General features: G+C 42.6%; 1 protein-coding gene across 3 annotated transcripts in view; it reads right to left on the reverse strand.

The window, feature by feature from the left end:
• CNTN5 (contactin 5) overlaps nt 1-20,363 on the reverse strand; it is a 669,997-nt gene that overhangs the window by 442,998 nt on the left and 206,636 nt on the right. For 2 of the 3 annotated variants that reach the window (XM_083609589.1, XM_083609587.1), the window contains exon 2: nt 19,527-19,665. The gene's annotated coding sequence lies outside the window, so the exon portion shown is untranslated. Of the gene's footprint in view, nt 1-19,526; nt 19,669-20,363 lie in introns of all 3 variants that reach the window. The other variant, XM_083609588.1, reaches the window with a different exon arrangement.

Genomic DNA, 20,363 nt, shown 5'->3' on the forward strand with positions numbered 1-20,363 from the left:
GACGTGTGCATCCAGAATTGGCCTCCACAGTCATTTATGGTCTCACTGTTAAAACTGTGTTTATGGAAGGCAATCTTACTCAGCTACGAGTGATCGCTGAAGAAGATGACGACTCAGCTTAGCTGTCTTCATTATGGGAGGCTCACATTTAGATGAGGGGCAAAGAGCTCTATCATCATGGAGGATGAGACTATCAATGGATCTTCAGTATCAGAGACCCAGTTGCTGGAGAACAGAGAGAGAGAGAACCCTCACATCCTGCATGTCAGTTTCCCATAGGTATCTGGTTGGCCACTGAGGGAACAATGAACTGGGCTAGATGGGCCTTTGGTCTGATCCACCAGGGCTCTCCTTATCCTCTTCTGACTTGCCTTTGGAACTTACATATGCATGAGATGGATAACCGAATGATGCCAAAGCTACTCAGGCACTCTCATTGTTTGGTCTAAGCTGTATGGGTGTGTGACTTTTCCCCATGGAAACTGTAGCCAGGAACTGAAGTTGGGACCTCACATATTGTGATGCATAGGACTATTTCACTGCAGGTACATATTGGCGATGTATTGAGGTGGGGATTTGGAAAGAAGGCATGTCATGGTCTAGGCTCAATTGCAGTCATACCATGTGCTGATGGCAGGTCTGCCTACATTCAAAAGCCATGAGTCACAGCTGTTGGTGTAGCACCATCACAGAACCATGTGGTAAAAGAATGAGTACCGGTAATATATAGTTTACTAAATTCTCCTGCAAGCCGGCTGTCAGATGTTGTGAAATCCTGATTGCTGCATGTCTGCTGCTGTCCATTGTTGACATTGTCTGCATGTAGATTCTGACTGCTGCTCAGTGCCAGATCTCGGATGCTGTCAAATGTTGTTTGCTGTTTCTGCAGAATCCCTGGATGTCAAAAGCTCAGGCCAGATATCAAATATTCAGCAAATATCTGCTCATGCAGAGAACATTGAGAGAATATTTACTAAAGGTGGGAGGTGACCTTCCTCATGAATGATAGAAAAGTTGGGTATAAGTGTGCAAATGAATGAATGGAAACCATTAACAGGACTTTAGCAGTCTTTGCCACACAAATTCACCAAACAATAGCAATGGACATTAAGATCGGCCAGTGCTACTGTTTCCTAGGCCGTGCTGAGCCTGGGCAGTGTTACGAAAAAGGAGCAATGCTGCTGAGTGCTCCAGATGGCTGGAAAGCCAAACAGGATGTTGATGTTTTGGGACTGTACCGTGGGAAGCAGGGACAGTCTATTATGTGCACTGAGCACCGGATGTTAGCTCAGAGTGTCACATGACCCTGTACTGGAAGTACATGGGTGGAGTTATTCCCTCTCTGCAGCTGGGTATCAGAGAGTGCAGACATGTTGTTCTCTGCACTGAGGAAAGACAGAAATAAAGGCATGTAAATACATTTCTGTCTGTCTCTTTCCCCTCCCTGGGGATGGCAGGGAGTGAGGGAGGAGGAGTGGCTGTGTTCTTCTCACGTTTGAAGAAGGATCGGCCGATAAAGACCTCGCCTTGTCTTGCCGGGAGTCGCTGACGGGGGAGGCCAACAAGGAATCAAGCCGGGCACCTGGAGAGTGCCAAATGCCTCTGAATGACAAGGCTTGAAATCAACATATGGTAGCAGAAGCTGCTGGTTATCTGATCCATGGGAATCAGCATGAGAGGTGAGAGGTTGATGGATCGTGTGCCATCCTCTGCACCAAGGAAAGAAGATAACGTCTGCATTGCAGCAGAGCTGAACAGACGGCTGGGCACCAAGAGGGGGTGTTATCCAAGCAACGGAGCCCCCCAAAAAAGGTATGCTGAATATCGGGCTAAAAGTGTGAATGCAGATTGATTTATTCTCTGGTTCACGAGAGCTGCGTTTGGCAAAACAAGCTCTGAAAGAAAGGCTTGCATACCAGGAATTCCTGTGGTGAGATAAGGATTCCCGTCCCGGGGAAGGTTGCTAAGCAACGACAGTCAGGGCAGTGGAAAACTACTGACACCTGGGGCTGGCTCAGTCAGAGCCGGGAAAGCGAAAGTTGTTTTGACTTTGAGACAGCTTGGAGGTGCCTGCCTGAGAGAGGCAGAAAAACAGCTCAAAAAGGAGCTTTTGGATTTTAACTAGCTCGAGGGTGGAGAGCTGAGGCTTGGATTCAAAATGGATGCCAAGGACAGGGGGAGGGAAGAACGGAGTTCTAATTCCCCCACTGATGAAGCTACTGGAGAGGATGCTGTAGCTTTGAACGTTGTCCGATGCTACAATTGCGGACAGACTGGGCATCTTCAGCGGAGCTGCAAGAAGCCACGCCAGCCGAAAGGAGCGAAGGGCCGCTCAGCAAAGCCTGAGGCAGCAGGCAAAGGTCATACCAAGCCTATGGCGGAACCTGCAAAGGCCCTGATGGCGAAAGGAACCACGCCAGATGTTGGGAACTCGTTTGTAATTGACACTGGATGTAAGGTTCATATGTCCCCACACAGAGGACTCTTTTCATCGTTTAAGAAGCAAAGCTTCGCTGTGACACAGGCCAACGGTCAGGAGCTGGAAGCGGCCGGCGTGGGGACTGTCTATCTTAAGAGTCTGAACTTGACAATAAACAATGTTTACTTGGTTCCTGAATTGAAGTTCAATCTGCTAAGTGTTTCGCAGATTGCAAAGAAAGGACTGAAACTGTCCTATGATGATAAGAGCTGCGAGATCTTCAAAGATGGAGAGTTATATCTTTCTGCCAGACAGAAAGGTGGACTGTATTTGTTAGACTTTGAGCAAAGTGATTACATGGAATGTAATTCTGAGTCTAACTTGATTTCTCTTGCAGGTGTGACCAAGACGAGCACCAAGAAGGTGGCCAGGGTCGACAGAGCGTTTCAGCGGGTGTATGCTGATGTGATTGGTCCTCTAGAACCATCTAGAGGCAATGCAAGATTTTATCTTGTGTGTGTGGATCATTTCTCTAACTTTGTCTGGGTTTATGTGTTGAGAAAGCCACAGGAAGCCTTGGAGAGGTTTCAGGAGTTTTGTGACAAAGTTAAGAGTATGCATGATGCTAACATTGATTGTCTTTTGACAGATGAGAAGCAGATTTTTCTTTTACAGGATTTCCAGAGGTTCCTGCAGAAGAAGGGGATCAGACACAAGATTGCTATTTCAGCGGAAGCGTGGAACAGGGGTGTCTGTGTAAAAGTGAACAAAGAATTGCAAAAGGGAATGAATGCGCAATTGCTTAGTTCACATCTGCCACATGAGTTCTGGGCGGAGTCACTCATGTCGTTTTGTCATGCGTGGGTGAGAAAGGTTTCAAAAGAGTTGGGAAGTTCTCCTTTTGAGAAACTGTTCCAGAGAAAACCTTCTGTTGCCCATTTCAGGGTTTTTGGGTCTCATGTGAGGACAGAAGCTCCAGGTGGAGTAAAGAATGCCAGAGGCATTTTTGTGGGATATGAAAAGGGTCTCTACAGAGTAATTTTGTCTGAATCTGGTCAGGTGATTCTCACAAAATTTCTAGAGAGTGCTCCTGAAAAGGAGAGAGTGATAGTGCACACATTTCCCACAGAGGACGATTCAGATGATGATGATGATTTCACAGAGTACAGTGGTACTGAGAGCGACAGTGATAGCTCAGAGAGCTCTGTTGTCACAGTCGTTGAGAGGAAATCTCACACAATGGATAGACCTTCACAGGTGAAGGTTGAACCACTGTTTACTGTTGGAACTGGTTCTCCTAAGAGTCCTGAGACAGAACCAGTGAGCAGAGAGGATCAGCACCTCATACGCAGGTCTGTGAGAGTCACAAAGGGTGAACCACCCAAAAGGTACTCAGAAGAGTATGCTACCTTAGCTGTTGCATGTGTTGCTGTTGTACACAACCGAGGACAGGTTGGAGCTGTGTCTAAGTCAGAGACAAAGACACAACAGAGAGTTGCTAGCCAAGGTAATGCAGATGCACTCATTCCTTGGAAGCCAGACAACCAGAGAGGTACACTGGGGAAACCAGTGGCGGGGAGTTCCAAGGGTGGAACTGAAACAACAGGGGAGTGTTATGTGTATAACAACTGTTTGTTTTCTTCTCTGGATCACGCTATGCATGCCGCAACACGCATTGATTCTTTTGGGGGAGGTTGTTACGAAAAAGGAGCAATGCTGCTGAGTGCTCCAGATGGCTGGAAAGCCAAACAGGATGTTGATGTTTTGGGACTGTACCGTGGGAAGCAGGGACAGTCTATTATGTGCACTGAGCACCGGATGTTAGCTCAGAGTGTCACATGACCCTGTACTGGAAGTACATGGGTGGAGTTATTCCCTCTCTGCAGCTGGGTATCAGAGAGTGCAGACATGTTGTTCTCTGCACTGAGGAAAGACAGAAATAAAGGCATGTAAATACATTTCTGTCTGTCTCTTTCCCCTCCCTGGGGATGGCAGGGAGTGAGGGAGGAGGAGTGGCTGTGTTCTTCTCACGTTTGAAGAAGGATCGGCCGATAAAGACCTCGCCTTGTCTTGCCGGGAGTCGCTGACGGGGGAGGCCAACAAGGAATCAAGCCGGGCACCTGGAGAGTGCCAAATGCCTCTGAATGACAAGGCTTGAAATCAACAGGCAGAACATGGAGGAGATTATTGGAGAGGCCTGAGTTAAGCAGCTAATTTCACCTGGTTCTGGTCTTGCTAATACTTATTCAGAGATTCATTCCATCCCATTCCATTGCCTTGAGTGCCATTGTTTCCTGCCCCATGGTGTGCATTATACATGTATTTTGTGTACATTTTAATGCAAAATGCACACTTTTCACACAAATACATTTTAAAAAATACATTCACCAGTAAAAACACAAATTCTTCCAGGCATCTTTTATGTAAAATATTTTTTTTTTTTTTGCACACCAAAAATTCACTACAAAATTCAGATAGGTGTAAAATGCAGCTGGGAGCTGTACTCCAATCCATGGGCAGTTTCAAGAGCACTGGATTGGGCCGCTCCACTGTGAAAAGTGAACCACTGCCCACACACTGCCACTGCTGGAAATGCAGCATAGAAATCAGTTAAACAAATGCATGAGCTTTCCATTCCTGCGACTCCTTAAAATTCCAACCACATGTTCAGATACTTGGTTATAAGCTGATTTTGCTGGTGAAGTGAGCTGGGTCTAAATCAGCTTAAAGTAATTCATCTTAACCAACTGCAGAATGAGATGTTAGTTTGTCACATTCTTTAGTGTGCTACTAAGAAAGAAAATATGGCCATCCCAAGAGGCACTAAGGTAGTAGGCGAGGGTCACGGGTTTGATATGGGTCACTTGCATTTTAGGAGGATGGGTTAAATAATCATCAGGGTCCCTTTCAACTGCACAATTCTATGATTCTCTGAATCACAAGTTGAGAGAGCACTGTTGCACTCAGGTCCTGCTTGCAGGATTTTGGTGGGAACCTGGTAAGGCACAATGAGAATGGGATGCTGGACAAGATGGGCCTTTGGCCTGATCCTGCACAGCTGTCCACATGCTCTTATTAGAAACAATGAGTGAAGAGTTTTAATAGGACAAGCTAAACTCCCTCAAAGAAGGGAAGGGTTCAACGCACCCCAACTTTGCAGCATAAGTAAGCAGATTAGGAACCAGGTTTATTTGGCATCTTGAGCAGATAGTTTTTCTCTCTTTCTTTTAATTTTTTTTTAAAAAAAACAAATCTTCACCAGGTGGGTCTTTTTTTTTAGCAGGCACTAAAAGCACCCCCCTCCCCCGCATCGCTTTGCATAGATAGAATTTTTGGCACGTCGCCAAACAGGTCACCATGAACAGGATAATGTGACAATCTGTTATCATTAACTGTGTTGGAAAAGGCTCTCAAGACACAAGAGAGAATTAAATGACCTGGAAAAGTCAGTCTATGGGAAAGTCTATTGTACTCATCTTCGTTATTTCCAGCTCTACGCATCGCTGGGCCAGGGGAACAACATGATTTGCTGAGGTAACAAATACAAAGGTCATCCCCCGCCCCCACTTTCCAGCTTTGCGCTTTCTCCTCAAACCATCTAAGGATCTATAGTATCTAATTCACTGAACATTGGAAGAAGAAATATGTAAATTCTGAGGAGAGAGTCACATCTCTGTGTGTGCACCAAACCCAAAGCTAAATGAAAGTTTTCCACTCCAAAGTAAGAAATGAGCATTTTTGTTCTCTGGAATTACAAATAAATGAGATCTGCGACAAAATGTTGAAGCGAGGAATTTCCCCAATTTTAGATTCTGCCCACTTCATTCCCCATCCTTTGGTGTTCCATTACCTCCCAGTAACACACTGTCAGCATTCTGTGGCCATTGAACATCCTCAGTCCCTACTGGGATTTTGGCGGGAGCAGGTCTATTCCTTAGTATTTTATATATCTTTCCAGTGCTTTTTTCTAAAAAGATGTTTGGGGTACTCTGATTTTCCTACTCATATCAAAATACTGCCCTTCAATGAGGCCAAACTTAGATTCACAAAATGTTTAGGGGTATGCGTACCCCTGCGTCCCCACAGAAAAGAAGCACTGTATCTATCTATATCTATATTTCTACATGGGTGGACCCAGGGCCATCTTTACCCAGGGGTGCAAGGGGTGTGGGGCACCCAGGCGCCGAATTCTGGGGGGCTCCAGTTGCCCGCTGCTGAAGCCACCTAAGCTCTTAAACTATCTACCTGTTATGAAATAATAAACAATTTTGATCAAGTTGGAAAAACAAAATACATATATACCTAGGTATTACCAAAACATTTACCTACTGTTTCACTAAAGGACTTTGGTGCATATGCTAAAGACTGAGCTGTGGTCTGACTCTGTATAAAGTGGTGCATATGCTAAAGACTGAGCAATGGTCTGACTCTGTATAAGGCAACTTTCTATATTCCTGTGAAATGAGATTCACATTTCGAAGGGAGCAGATGTCATCCATACCCTTCAAAACAACACAGTCCAATTCTGGGATACCATCTTCCAGGTATGAAATCCTGCATGCATCACATGACCTGCAAAAAATAGCAGACCCAGAAAAATGTGTTTGGGGGCATTGTGTGAGATTGCGGACCTGAGAAAAGATTTTTTTGGGGGGGGGTGAGATCTCATTCCGAAATCACGAGAGAGCAAGACACCCAAAATGGCAGCCCCACTCTTGTGAGGCGAAAATTGGATGTCCTTGTTTTTCTGGGTAGGTTGACAGGAATGGCCATCTTGTGTTTCATATCATAAAACAGTGGTTCTCAAAGGATGTGGCGTGCCATATTAATGTGGTGGGAGAGGATGGCAAGTGTGGTGGGTAGATTCAAGCATAATCATAGAAACATTTAAAGATTTTTATGTAAAACGAACCATGGAAAGAGAAGAAGGGGAGTCATTAATATCTTAAGGATGCAAAACGAGTATTTTAAATTGTAAAACTGAAAATTAAATAATAATAAAAGAAACATTTAAAGATTTCAGTGTCGTATATTATACAGTGGTACCTCTAGTTATGTACTTAATTCGTTCCGGAGGTCCGTTCTTAACCTGAAACTGTTCTTAACCTGAAGCACCACTTTAGCTAATGGGGCCTCCCACTGCTGCTGCCGCGCCGCTGGAGCACAATTTCTGTTCTCATCCTGAAGCAAAGTTCTTAACCCGAGGTACTATTTCTGAGTTAGCGGAGTCTGTAACCTGAAGCGTATGTAACCTGAAGCATATGTAAACCGAGGTACCACTGCAGTATCATTAAAAAAACAAAACACAACAACACAGAATGGATAGATATCTTTTCAAAATGAGAGCAAGAGCCTAAAGTAATTCTGAGGACAATCCTAGTTGTGATCCAGAATCACTATTTGGACAAATTGCTGCAGAAGACTCATTTATAATTATATTTTGGGAATGATTCATGTTATTATGTAGCTGCATTGTTTTATACTTTCTGGAAGTCCCCTGATCACATTATAAAGTAGTTGTGTTCTAGGTTATAAATCAAGCACTGCTAGGAGTTGTTGCCCCCCCCCATATAAAGGTAAATGGACCCCTGACCGTTAGGTCCAGTCGTGACCGACTCTGGGGTTGGGGCGCTCATCTCGCTTTATAGGCCGAGGGAGCCGGCATACAGCTTCTGGGTCAGGTGGCCAGCATGACAAAGCCGCTTCTGGTGAACCAGAGCAGCACACGGAAACACCGTTTACCTTCCCGCCGGAGTGGTACCTATTTATCTACTTGAACTTTGGCGTGCTTTCAAACTGCTGGGTTGGGACTTCCGGAGGCGGCGCGACCGGTAATGGCTGCCTTCTCCGAGTAAGGAGAAGGGAGCTCCGCTGTAAACGGGTCGTCCGCTACGGCGAAGCGGAGACCCATTCAGGAAAACCACAGGTGGCAGAAGCCTGTGGTCTCGGGACCCGGCGGGCGCCAGAAGCAGCCCCCAAAACGCTGAAGGGACCCCGTAAGGGGCTCCGGATCGCGGAGGGGGTAGCGGCGCTGTGGGTCGTTGCGCAAACAGCGAAGTGAAGCCGCGTTGCTGTTGCCGGTCAGCGCTGTCCTTTCTTCCTGCAACTTTTCTGAACTTTGGAAACTACAACCCGTGAGTAAATTTGGACATTGAAAACTTTCTGAAACTTTTGTCAACTTTCTGAAACTTTTTGAGAACTTTATGAAACTTTTAAAACTTTTTTAAAAAAGTTGAAATCTGGCTGAAAACGGAGTGAGGATAAGCAGGAAGCCCATCTCCCGCTATACTGAACTTTAAGCAAAGAGCAGGAGGAGTGGAGACAAAAAGTTATGCGTTAACCAAATGCTGGCACCCTGTTAAAGCAGTTTTCTGAGTGAAAGACTTTGAGCTATTGACTTTTGCTGGTCATATTCGGGGTGCATTGATATCCTTCTTCTGTGGCACCAGTGGATTATAAAATAAATAAGAATCTCTGGTGCTGGAGCTGCCTGGATGAGCACCAGTTTGCAACTTTGGATATATTGAATTCAGGTTTTGAAACATTCTGAGTTGGAACTGGATACTTTGAAACTGTTGCAGTCAAGGCACTGTAAGAAACACTGTTTTGCTTTAAGTTTTACTCTGCTAAAAATTATACATTGTGGAGGCGATAGACATGGATTTAAATTTATAAGTTTAACTTGGATTTGATCTTTTCCCTGAAGACGTATTAAGCTCCCTCTAGAGGATTTTGGACTTACAGCAGTGACTTTGTTTTACTTTCCCTTTCCCGGCCTCTGTTTGACTATTGTATCTGGGACTCTGCTTTCTCATGGGAACAACTTGGATTGACCTTGGATTACAGATAACTTTGGAATGAGTGGCGCAAGGAGAAGAGGAAGGACTAAACAAACAACTCTAACTTTATCTGCAGCCTCACAGCGTAGATCTTCTGTGCCGGCCTTGCCTTCCACTTTGCCTCCAGACATAGAGGCGGCCTCCCTAATACAGGCAGGGGAGGGTGAGACAGAGGAGCTGCACCTGGGAGATATGGCTTCAGGGACAAGTAGCTCTGTCTTGGAGAAAATTTTGGAGAAACTGGAGGCTCTGGACAAGAAGGCTGATTTGCATACAGCTAAAATTGAACAGAACACAGAAAGCTTGAATAAGCTGACTGGACAAGTTGCACAGAATGCCCAGTCTATTGGAGAATTAAAGGAGGCTGTAGGTGAAAATCGTAAACTGGCTGAAGATACTAGTCAAAGATTGGAAGAACTTGAGAAAGAAGTAAGACCACTCAGCAAACAAGTTGGAGAACATCAGATTTACTTTTTGATGACAGAACTGCGAAACAGGGAGACCAACTTGAGGATACGGTCAATACCAGAGGTGGAAGAAGATAATTTTATTGAATTTCTAACTAAGGAATTTGCCAAGTTTTGGAAGTTAGAGGAAAAAGACTTTAAAATTGTATCTGCTTTTAGGCTTGGCAGAGTCAGAAGGACAGAGAAGCCCAGAGATTGTTTGATAACACTGAGATCAAAGGAGGAAAGGGACAAGATTTTGGGCCTGCACTACGAAAAGTCACTAGACATTTTGGGCAAGAGAATTGAAATCTACAAGGACATTCCTAAGCAGTTGCTGGACCTTAGATCTAACTACACGGAATTGGCAAGACTGTTGAGAAGCAACGCAATTATCTTCAGGTGGGAGTTTCCACAAGGATTATCCTTTACCTACAGAGGGAGAAAGATCAAAATCAAAACAGTGGAAGATAGAGACAAGTTTTTGGGAGCACACGGAGAAGACCTCCACAAAGGACTTGGATTGCCAGCGCCAGAACTTCCAGGGGAGCCCGCCCCCTCGGATCCTCAAGGACCGGAGAACAAGGTACCACCCCAGAAAGAATAACCAGACCTATCCAGGATGTCTCTGCAGCTTTTGAGCTGGAACATAAATGGCTGTAACAGTCCCGAAAAAAGGTCTAAAATTTTTCATATTTTAAAAAAGGAACAATTGGACATTATATGCTTACAAGAAACACATGTGATTAGGCTCCATAAAAAGGTGTTAATAAATAAAAGGCTTGGTCAAGAATTTATATCATCGGATACAGTTAAAAAGAGAGGTGTAGTGATCTATGCAAAAGAGAGCCTTTCACCAAAATTTCTCTTTAAAGATGAAAGTGGAAGAATCCTCGCAATAGAAGTACAGTATCAAGGAGAAAAAATTTTGATATTAGGAATTTATGCTCCAAATGAAGGAAAATCGGATTTTTATAAGAAGTTGCACGAGACCATGCTGGATTATCTGGATTACAACAACGTCATCATGATGGGGGACATGAACGGGGTCGTATCAACAAATATGGATAAGTCACAGAACCAGAACATTACTAAAGAGGGAAGACTACCTAAGACCTTTTTTGAAATGACTGACAATATGGACTGGGTTGACATCTGGAGAGTTAGAAACCCCCTGGGAAGAGAAGGAACATTCTTTTCTGAAGCTCAACTGACTTGGACACGAATCGACCAAATATGGATAACTAGAAGTCTGGCACCTAAGGTGAGGAAGGTGGAAATCTGCCCCAAAACATGCTCCGACCATAACGCCTTGAGAATGGATATGACATTGATCCCAATCGGCTCCTTTAGATGGAAGATGAATGATGGCCTGTTTAGAGACCAAAGAATTGTAAAGAAGGCCCAAAAAACCTTAAAGGACTATTTTGAGATTAATTTGAACACTACGGTGGAAAAAAGAACTATCTGGGATGCAAGTAAAGCTGTGATGAGAGGGTTCTTGATTCAACAGAATTCCTTAAAGAAAAGACTGCAAAATGAAAAGAAAGATAAAATTCTGGAAAGTATCAAAGAGTTGGAGAAGAAGTTAAGATCTAACCCGAAGTCCCAACCGATTCTGAGAGAAATTAAACTTTATCAGGCGCAATATTCCAAGCTGATAAATCAGGAAATAGAATGGAAGATTAAAACAATGAAACAAAAAACTTTTGAATCGGCAAATAAATGTGGGAAACTGCTAGCTTGGCAGTTGAAAAGGAGACAAAGATTAAATACAGTAACAAACTTAGAGGTTGAAGGAAGGAACATTCAGAACCCGGGAGAGATTAGAAAGTGCTTCCAGAGGTATTTTAAAAAGTTATATACTCAAGGGCCACAAGATGAAATAGAGATTACACAATTTTTGGAGAGAAATGGATTAGCAAAGCTGTCAGAAGAAAATAGAACAATTTTAAATGGCAAAATAACACGACAAGAGATTGAACAGGCCATCCTGAGTCTGAAACAGGGCAAATCACCAGGGCCAGATGGACTGACCTCTAACTACTATAAGACATTGGAGGATTATTTGATACAACCTTTGTTGGAGGTCAGTAATGAAATAATGGAGGGGAAGAAGGCGCCTGAATCGTGGAAAGAAGCATTTATCACATTGATTCCAAAGTCAGAAACTGAAAAGACACAACTCAAGAATTACCGTCCCATCTCCCTTTTAAATGTGGATTACAAAATATTTGCAGATGTTTTGGCACGAAGATTTAAGAAAGTTTTAAGTGAGATAATCCATAAAGACCAGGCAGGCTTTCTCCCGGGCAGACATATGTTTACTAACACAAGGAACATCATAGACATATTGGAACTTTTACAAACAAACATAAACACTAAAGCAGTTTTAATTTTTATAGACGCGGAGAAAGCCTTTGACAACATATCTTGGAAATTTATGAAGGGGAATTTAAAAGAAATGGGAGTGGGACGAGGGTTTGAGAACGGGATTGAGGCAATATATTCAGAACAAAAGGCTAAACTGATAGTTAACAATGTGGTTACAGAAGAGTTTAAAATTGAAAAAGGTACACGACAAGGCTGCCCGATTTCCCCATTACTGTTTATTTCGGTTCTGGAAGTGCTCCTGAATATGATTAGGGGGGACCGGTTGGTGGAAGGGATTCAGGTCGGAGCGAAACAATATAAACTTAAAGCTTTTGCAGATGACCTAGTTCTGACATTACAGGAGCCGGAGTCTAGTTTGAAAAGAGTACTACAACTGATTCAAAACTTTGGTCGAGTGGCAGGATTTAAGTTAAATAAGCAAAAAACTAAAGTTTTGGGGAAAAACGTGACAGATATTGAGTTGGAACAGCTTCAGAAAGAGACAGAACTAAATGTGGTTAAAAAAGTTAAATACCTAGGGGTAAACATAACAGCAAAAAATCTGAGTTTATTTAAAGATAATTATGAAAAATGTTGGTCAGAGATTAAGAGAGACTTGGATAGTTGGTCAAGACTAAAACTTTCTTTGTTAGGCCGAATAGCTGCCATCAAGATGAATGTATTGCCAAAAATGTTATTTTTGTTTCAGACACTGCAGATTGTAGACAAGACAGAGTGCTTCCGGAAGTGGCAGAAAGATATTTCTAAATTTGTCTGGCAGGGCAAAAAGCCCAGAATCAAATTTAAAATATTAACAGATGCGAAAGAAAGAGGGGGCTTTGCCCTGCCAGATTTAAAGTTGTATTATGAAGCTGCAGCTTTCTGCTGGTTAAAAGATTGGTTACTTCTTGAAGATACGGATGTCTTGGATTTGGAAGGTTTTAATAATGCGTTTGGATGGCATGCATATTTATGGTATGATAAAGCTAAGATAAATAAGGCCTTCAAGAACCATATTGTCAGAAAATCAGTTTTTAATGTCTGGACAAAATATAAAGACTTACTGGAGAATAAAACTCCGAGGTGGCTGTCACCCCTGGAGGCTAAGGCTCGGAAAAGAGCCAATATGGAGGCCAACTGGCCAAAATATTGGGAGATAATAGAAAAGGATGGTGACAACTGGAAATTGCAGAGTTTAGAAAAGATGAGAGACAAAGTGCGAGACTGGTTACACTATGCTCAGATTAAAGAAGTGTTTAAAAATGACAAAAAGCTAGGATTCCAAGTGGAAAAGTCAAAGTTAGAAACTGAACTGTTAGAACCTAAGACTAAGGTACTTTCAAGAATGTATAACTTGCTGCTGAAATGGAACACACATGACGAAATGGTAAAATCAACAATGATAAAATGGGCGCAGGATATTGGGTATAATATTATGTTTGAAGATTGGGAAAGGTTGTGGACCTCTGGGCTGAACTTCACTGCATGTAATGCGTTGAAGGAAAATGTGATGAAAATGATGTATAGATGGTACATGACCCCTGTTAAACTGGCTAAAATATACCATTCGTCTGATAGCAAATGTTGGAAATGTAAGGAAAATGAAGGAACATTTTTTCACCTCTGGTGGACCTGCCCTAGAGTGAAGGCCTTTTGGGAGAAGATATATAATGAATTAAAAAAGGTGTTTAAATACACCTTTACTAAGAAATCAGAGGCCTTTCTCCTGGGTATTGTCGGCCAGAGTGTGTTAAAAAAGGACAGAACATTCTTTTTGTACGCAACAACAGCAGCAAGAATATTAATTGCCAAGAATTGGAAAACTCAGGAGCTACCCACTGTGGAAGAATGGCAGATGCAACTGATGGACTATATGCAATTAGCCGAGATGACCGGCAGAATTCGAGACCAGGGAGAAGAAAGGATGGAAGAAGACTGGAGGAAATTTAAGATTTATTTACAAAAATATTGTAATTTGGCTGAGTGCTGAATTGGATGCCAGTGCAGACAATTGTCTACCATTAAATTAGATTTAAGGCTGAATTATATGTCAAACCAAATTAAGATTATTAATTAAGATGAGTTAAATGATAATTTGTTTGAAATTAATGTAATAATGATGTAAGTGTATGCGGGAGGTGCGGGGGAGTCCCATGTAACAATTGAGAGATGTTAAATGGACAATGATAAGTGGTGCTTATCTAATATATGCTTATTTGAAAACTTCAATAAATATATTATAAAAAAAAAAAAAAAAAAAAACAAACTGCTGGGTTGGCAGGAGCAGGGACCGAGCCACGGGAGCTCACTCCGTCACGGGGATTCAAACCGCCGACCTTCTGATCAGCAAGCCCTAGGCTCTGTAGTTTAACCCACAGTGCCATCCGTGTCCCTGCCCCCCAATATATTTCTTATCAATTAAAAAACCCCGGTGTGGCACAAGCAACTTTTTATTCTGAAACTGTGGCCCAGAGAAAAACGTTTGAGAACCACTGTCATAAAACAAAGTTTGCCTATCTGTTTTTACAGCTCTGTGATCAGGTGCATGAAGCTCCGAGATCAGATCTACCAACTCCCTGCTCTGGTTCAAAGATGCTGTTAGAGGCCTCCGATTCTGATTATGCAGCTGTATTGTTGGAAGGGTATCTAACCTCCTCCAGCATCCTGTCTTTCATTCTTCCTCTTCGAAAAAAGAAGAACATCACACTTCCTTTCCCTTCCCAGCTATAGTGCATTTCATGAATATTAAATAGCGAGAAAGAGGCAACACTTTTGGCTTAGTAGGTCAGGGGAGTCCTGCCATTTGTATAATCCGGATAAATTTAGAGCAGCTGGTCCCTTGCCAGCTGTAGAAAACTCTTGCATGGAGTTTGAGCTCGGCGGTGGCTGCACCAGTCAGAAGTCAAAAGCGGTGCAGGCCAGGGACTGGAATTGACCGCTCTCTTATCAAATGGATTGCCCTTCAATCAAATCCCTTCCCAGCATACAAAACATGAAATAATCCATCATCAAGTTAAACTGCTTGGAACATTTTGTAAGTGGTCCTGCAATGACAGATCAGGTGCAACAAGATGAATGAGGCTGGAGTGTATTTAAAGTGACACAGTGAATCCACTCTAATCAGGTTCATCAGTTCTAATTCACTTATATCTCTTTTGGAGTGGTCCATCTCTCTCGTTTATTTCAATGGCTCTCTTACACCTCCAATATAACTCTCAATTAGCTGCTCAGGAAGGGAATGCAGTTTGACATCGCCACAACTGAACTCTGCACTTTCCCAATCTTTCCGCACAGACACAGGGCTATACGCTTTTTAACAAGGCTCCTTCTTCTTCCCGGCAACCTCAATTGCTTGTTTATTACCAGGTCACAAAAGAAGAGGAACACCTCTACAAATTAATTAGAGGTGTTTTGAACTGCAAAGATATAATTCACTCTTCAGGTACATTATGGAGCAAAACCAGTTAACGGGACGTTTGCTCCTCCATCCCCTTCCATTCTTCAACAATAAAATTTAATTGGATAGACATCATCCATCTGGATAATGAGCTTGAGACCCAAAAGTCTCTGACTTACAGCTGTTGTTACTACCTTGGTAGGCAGTAGGTTGCCAGCAAGCATAGAAATGAAATGGGCTCATTTTGTACTTGCAGAATGTGCTATACTTTAATAATCCACTTATTAAAAAGAGCGGGGGTTTTTTGTTTTCTTTTTCGCTATTTATTAAAATTGCATTCCTCTTCTTCACTCACATTCTTTTTGCGGACTCACTCACAGCTCTCATCCCCTCCCTCCTCCCCGTTGACATCTGGGATTGAAAATTGGCCACAGCTTTATTGATTACAGATGTAGGTAGGATTTGGCTCAGGCACTGGGTGCATACCCATTATCAGCCTCCAGATGGAGAGCTGAAGGGGTCATGAATGGGATCTGGACCATGTCAAGATGCAGGTCAGCAGAAGTGGTCCACCCCCCAGTTGCTGTTGGAAACTCTGTGGCCCATCTGCACGTCCAGCAGAGCTTCTTTTAAACTTCAGTTGCTTATTTCAGTTACTACTCTTCAATTGCAAGTTTCTAGACTAGATGGTAAATGCTTAGCTTATTTCCAGTTCTTTCACTTCAGTTCCTCAGCTTAATTACATAGGTGCTGCACCTTAACACTTTGGTTCTTAAACGAGGGGGTACTTTCTGTCAGGTTCCCAACCTTCTAACAATCACACTCCTGAGGTACTTTGAATAGTACAGCAAACCTAGGGGATCACCACACCCCTCTTAACTGCTTAGGGTGTCTTCTCTTTCTAGAAGATCACTCCGCTCCTGACTGAAATGAGACCCATGTAGACTGTATTCTCACAGCTCTGCTCCTCCTTGCTCAAACTCCGCCCTCCACTTGTCTGAATACTCTTGCAAAACACCACACACTGTCTTCAAATCTAAGCTCAGAGTCTCTTTCTCTAGCTGTAGATATTGTCCTCAGAGTGGATGCTATACATAGATCAGAGCCAACTCTCTAACGCTCTCCACCAAACAATCTGAACCATCTCTCAGAAAATGCTCCTTTTATTTTCTCTCCCAAAGTGCTAGCTCCATGCTCCTCTGGCTAGGTGTCTTGGTAGCCAATCAGAAAGAGGCTCCAACAGTCAGGTGGAGTTCCAACATACTGCATCACCAGACTATGGTCTAGCTCAGCTGTCCGTCATAGCAGTCTAGCTGCCACATTCTGGATTAGTTGTAGTTTCCGAGTCACCTTCAAGGTTAGCCCCATGCAGAGCGCATTGCAGTAGCCCAAATGTGAGACAACCAGAGCATATACCACTATGGTAAGAGAGTGTGCAGGCACGTTTGTGGCCTAGATTAATCACTGAATTTTCTGCAGCACAGTGGGGTTCTGTATCCAATCTTCAGGCATTCCTCAATACACTATTGAATCTGGAAAGTAAATAAAAATAAAAATTGAACACCACTGTTCCAGACAGAAGATAGAGGCCTGGAAGTTTACTTCTTTGCACAAATATCTAGTATCTGTACATGATACACGCATGTTAGCTATCCCCTTTTATATTTATATATAACCAAGGGAATGTTGTTGTTTCCCACAAGTTGCAATTACTATTCCTTGGAAGTAAGACCGTGGTTTGTTTATTTTATCATACGTCAATTAAAATTTGGTAAGGCTGCAAAAGTTCAAATAAAAGAAAAACCACCCAAAGGCACTATTTTGTCCCATGTTTTCCTGAATCAACTTTACCCTTCATTCTCCACCTATCAGTGCTCCATCCACAGTCAGCCAGTTCCTTTTGCCAGTTCTCTGTAAACAGAAGCCCTATCAGGTTGTCAGTTAAGCTATGGAGAAATTGCCAGAGGAGGTGAAATTAACAAAATCTAAATGAAATTGACATGCCTGCTGTTAGAATGACAAGAGAGCACACTGATTGCTGCATCCCTGTGGTAATTAATGGCGTGTCCAGCAAACCAATACTGACTAAGGGACTGGGAAAAGAAGGAAGAGACTACACCTTACAACTCAACTAATTAACCTGCTTGGGGAGAGGGAAGAGCAAGCGCAAAGTTTATACCTTTAAAAGCAGAAAGCAGGTGAGCAATTAATTAAGTAACCTGCGGAGAAGGCAGTGCAAGCAGAAAAGAACACAATTAGTGCATCTTCCAATTTATCACATGCACACACACCTTATAAATTAACACCACATGAAACAGCATGGTTGGCAGCCTGTGAATATTTGTGTGCATAAGCACTGGAGATTTTATTTGAACCATGGAAAGATGTATATATGTAGAGAAGAGATTCTGTTCTTCATGGGGAAGAAGCTGTAGAAGAATTACTCTTCTACAGACATGCTGCCCATTTTTTAATATATATTTCCACTGTGAGGTTACCACCAGTTCTGTTGTGCAGAATCCTGATTGATTGTCTCAAACTTTCCTTACATCTGATTCTTTCAGGTTTACTTTCTGCTGGGGGGAAATAAAATTGGCAGGTTGGACACACAACCTGTTGCACAAGCCAGGACAGAGGTGCATTGGGGAAAGGGCTGAGTGTGTATCACAAGAACACAAGAATGTAAAAAGAGCCTACTGGATCATGCCAATGGTCCATCAAGTCCAGCATCCTTTTCTCATAGTGGCCAACCTGTAGGAAACCCGTAAGCATGATCCAAGCACAAGTATTATTTATTTATTTCAATTTCATAAAAATTCTACACCACTTATTGTTGTTGTTGTTGTTTTAAAAAACTAATTACTGTCTCTGACTACAGAGACAGAGCATAGCCATCATGACTAGTAGCTATTAATGCAAATCCAAGTAATAAATTGGTCAGCACTGCATTCCTGGCAAAATGATGCAGATTCTCAGACTGCAGCTAATGAAAACATTCAACGTCTGTCAATTGGCTCATCAGTATAAAGCACATCAGTTTGCACAGCCACTTTTATAACAGGTTATACACACACACACCCCAAGGAGCAAAGGAACTCTGCATGTGCAAAGAAAAGAATCTGCATAAGAATTCTGCATGGATGTAAGTTTTGGGGAAAGCAGGGTGTGGACTGCAATGGTTCAGACTGATATTTTCAGGAGGAGGCTTTGAGGGGTTAGGTGAAACAGCTGAAATGGGGGACGGATTGACTTATATCACCAGGTGTTGTTTTTGTTTATAAAATAATAGTTCTAAGTGCTCAAATCTCCTCCTCCCCAAAAAGTTTGCACAGCCACATACTCTCAACAGAGCAGATACCTGTATCAAAAATAGACAAGGGAAACACCCTATGGAACAGGACAGTGAAACAGAGAGAGAAATTTTGGTTCTGTCCCACAACTGATAGCCCTAAAAAAGAGAGAAAATCTGGATGAAAGTCTGAAATAAATCCACTCAATTGATTATTAAGTTCATGATAATGTACCTCCATGAGATATACAAATATGTGAGATTTTTCCACATAGCAGATAGAGTATGCTTTCATTCATTCATTCATTCGTTCATTCATTCTTCATTCCAACTCGCCTTTTCCCACCAAGGACGCTGAACAGGTAACAAGTCCAATTAAAGAACAACAGTTAATCAAACAATACAACAAAATTTATATCAACACTTTATGTCAACACTTAGGATCCAAGAAATCTTGCTGGGGGGGGGAGGGGAGATGATGAAACAGGTAGGTTCCCCTTGCGTTATAACATGTACAGAAATCAACTAATAATAGATACTACTAGCAAACATACATTTGAATTAGCCACCCATTCAAGAACAGATTCTTGATACCTTGCTGTATCATCTCAGTAACATTAATGGGATTACTCAATTCAGAATATATATCTGGAAGCATTTTTATTTTGAAACGTACACATCTCAGATTCATTGCGATTCAGGTAACCGAAAACAACAGCAGCACCCCATCAACACTTCCAATAGAATATTAAATCCATCTTACCTACTAGTTGGCTTCCAATCTGTGTAGAAGTGCCTTTTGAGATGGACACAGTCACAGCAAAATAGTCCTTAATGGGTGCAAATGGATGAAGAAGGAGCGAGCAGCGTGTTCAGTCAAAAATAGAATCCTTTCAGATAATCTGCTGAACAGAAATTGCCAAAATTATTATCATCTTCATTCTTTCTTTTATAGCAGCAAAAAGTCCACCTAATCCAGAATTCTCTACCCAGCAGCGACCAGCCAGAATTCTATCTATGCAAATTCTGCTATCAGCTTTCCTGCTCTGCACCTCCAGGAATAATGCGCGGATCAGAATGTATGGCACAATTCTAACCAGGTTGACTAAGAAGAAAATTCCCATTTAATTTATTGGAGCCTACAGCCTGGTAGGTGTGCTGTTTACTCCTGGGCAAGTGTGGCGAAGTAATTAGAGGTGTCAGACTAGGACCCAGGGATCAAATCTGCAGTATGTCTCTGTATAGCAGCCAGGAGGGGGTTATTGCCTACAAGCATCCCTTGAGGGCTTCCTGAAGGCACATTGCTCAGCCACTGTGATCCAGTAATGTTCTTATATTTGCTTTGCATTTACACTTCCAGTATCTGAAGAAGTGTGCATGCACACAAAAGCTTATACAAACAAACTTAGTTGGTCTCTAAGGTGCTAAGGTAAAGGTAAAGGGACCCCTGACCATTAGGTCAAGTTGTGAACGACTCTGGGGTTGTGGTGCTCATCTCACTTTATTGGCCGAGGGAGCCGGCGTACAGCTTCCAGGTCATGTGGCCAGCATGACTAAGCCACTTCTGGTGAACCAGAGCAGCACACGGAAACGCCGTTTA

This window comes from Podarcis filfolensis, assembly GCF_964270895.1.
Source record: "Podarcis filfolensis genome assembly, chromosome: 4".
Lineage (NCBI taxonomy): Eukaryota > Metazoa > Chordata > Lepidosauria > Squamata > Lacertidae > Podarcis > Podarcis filfolensis.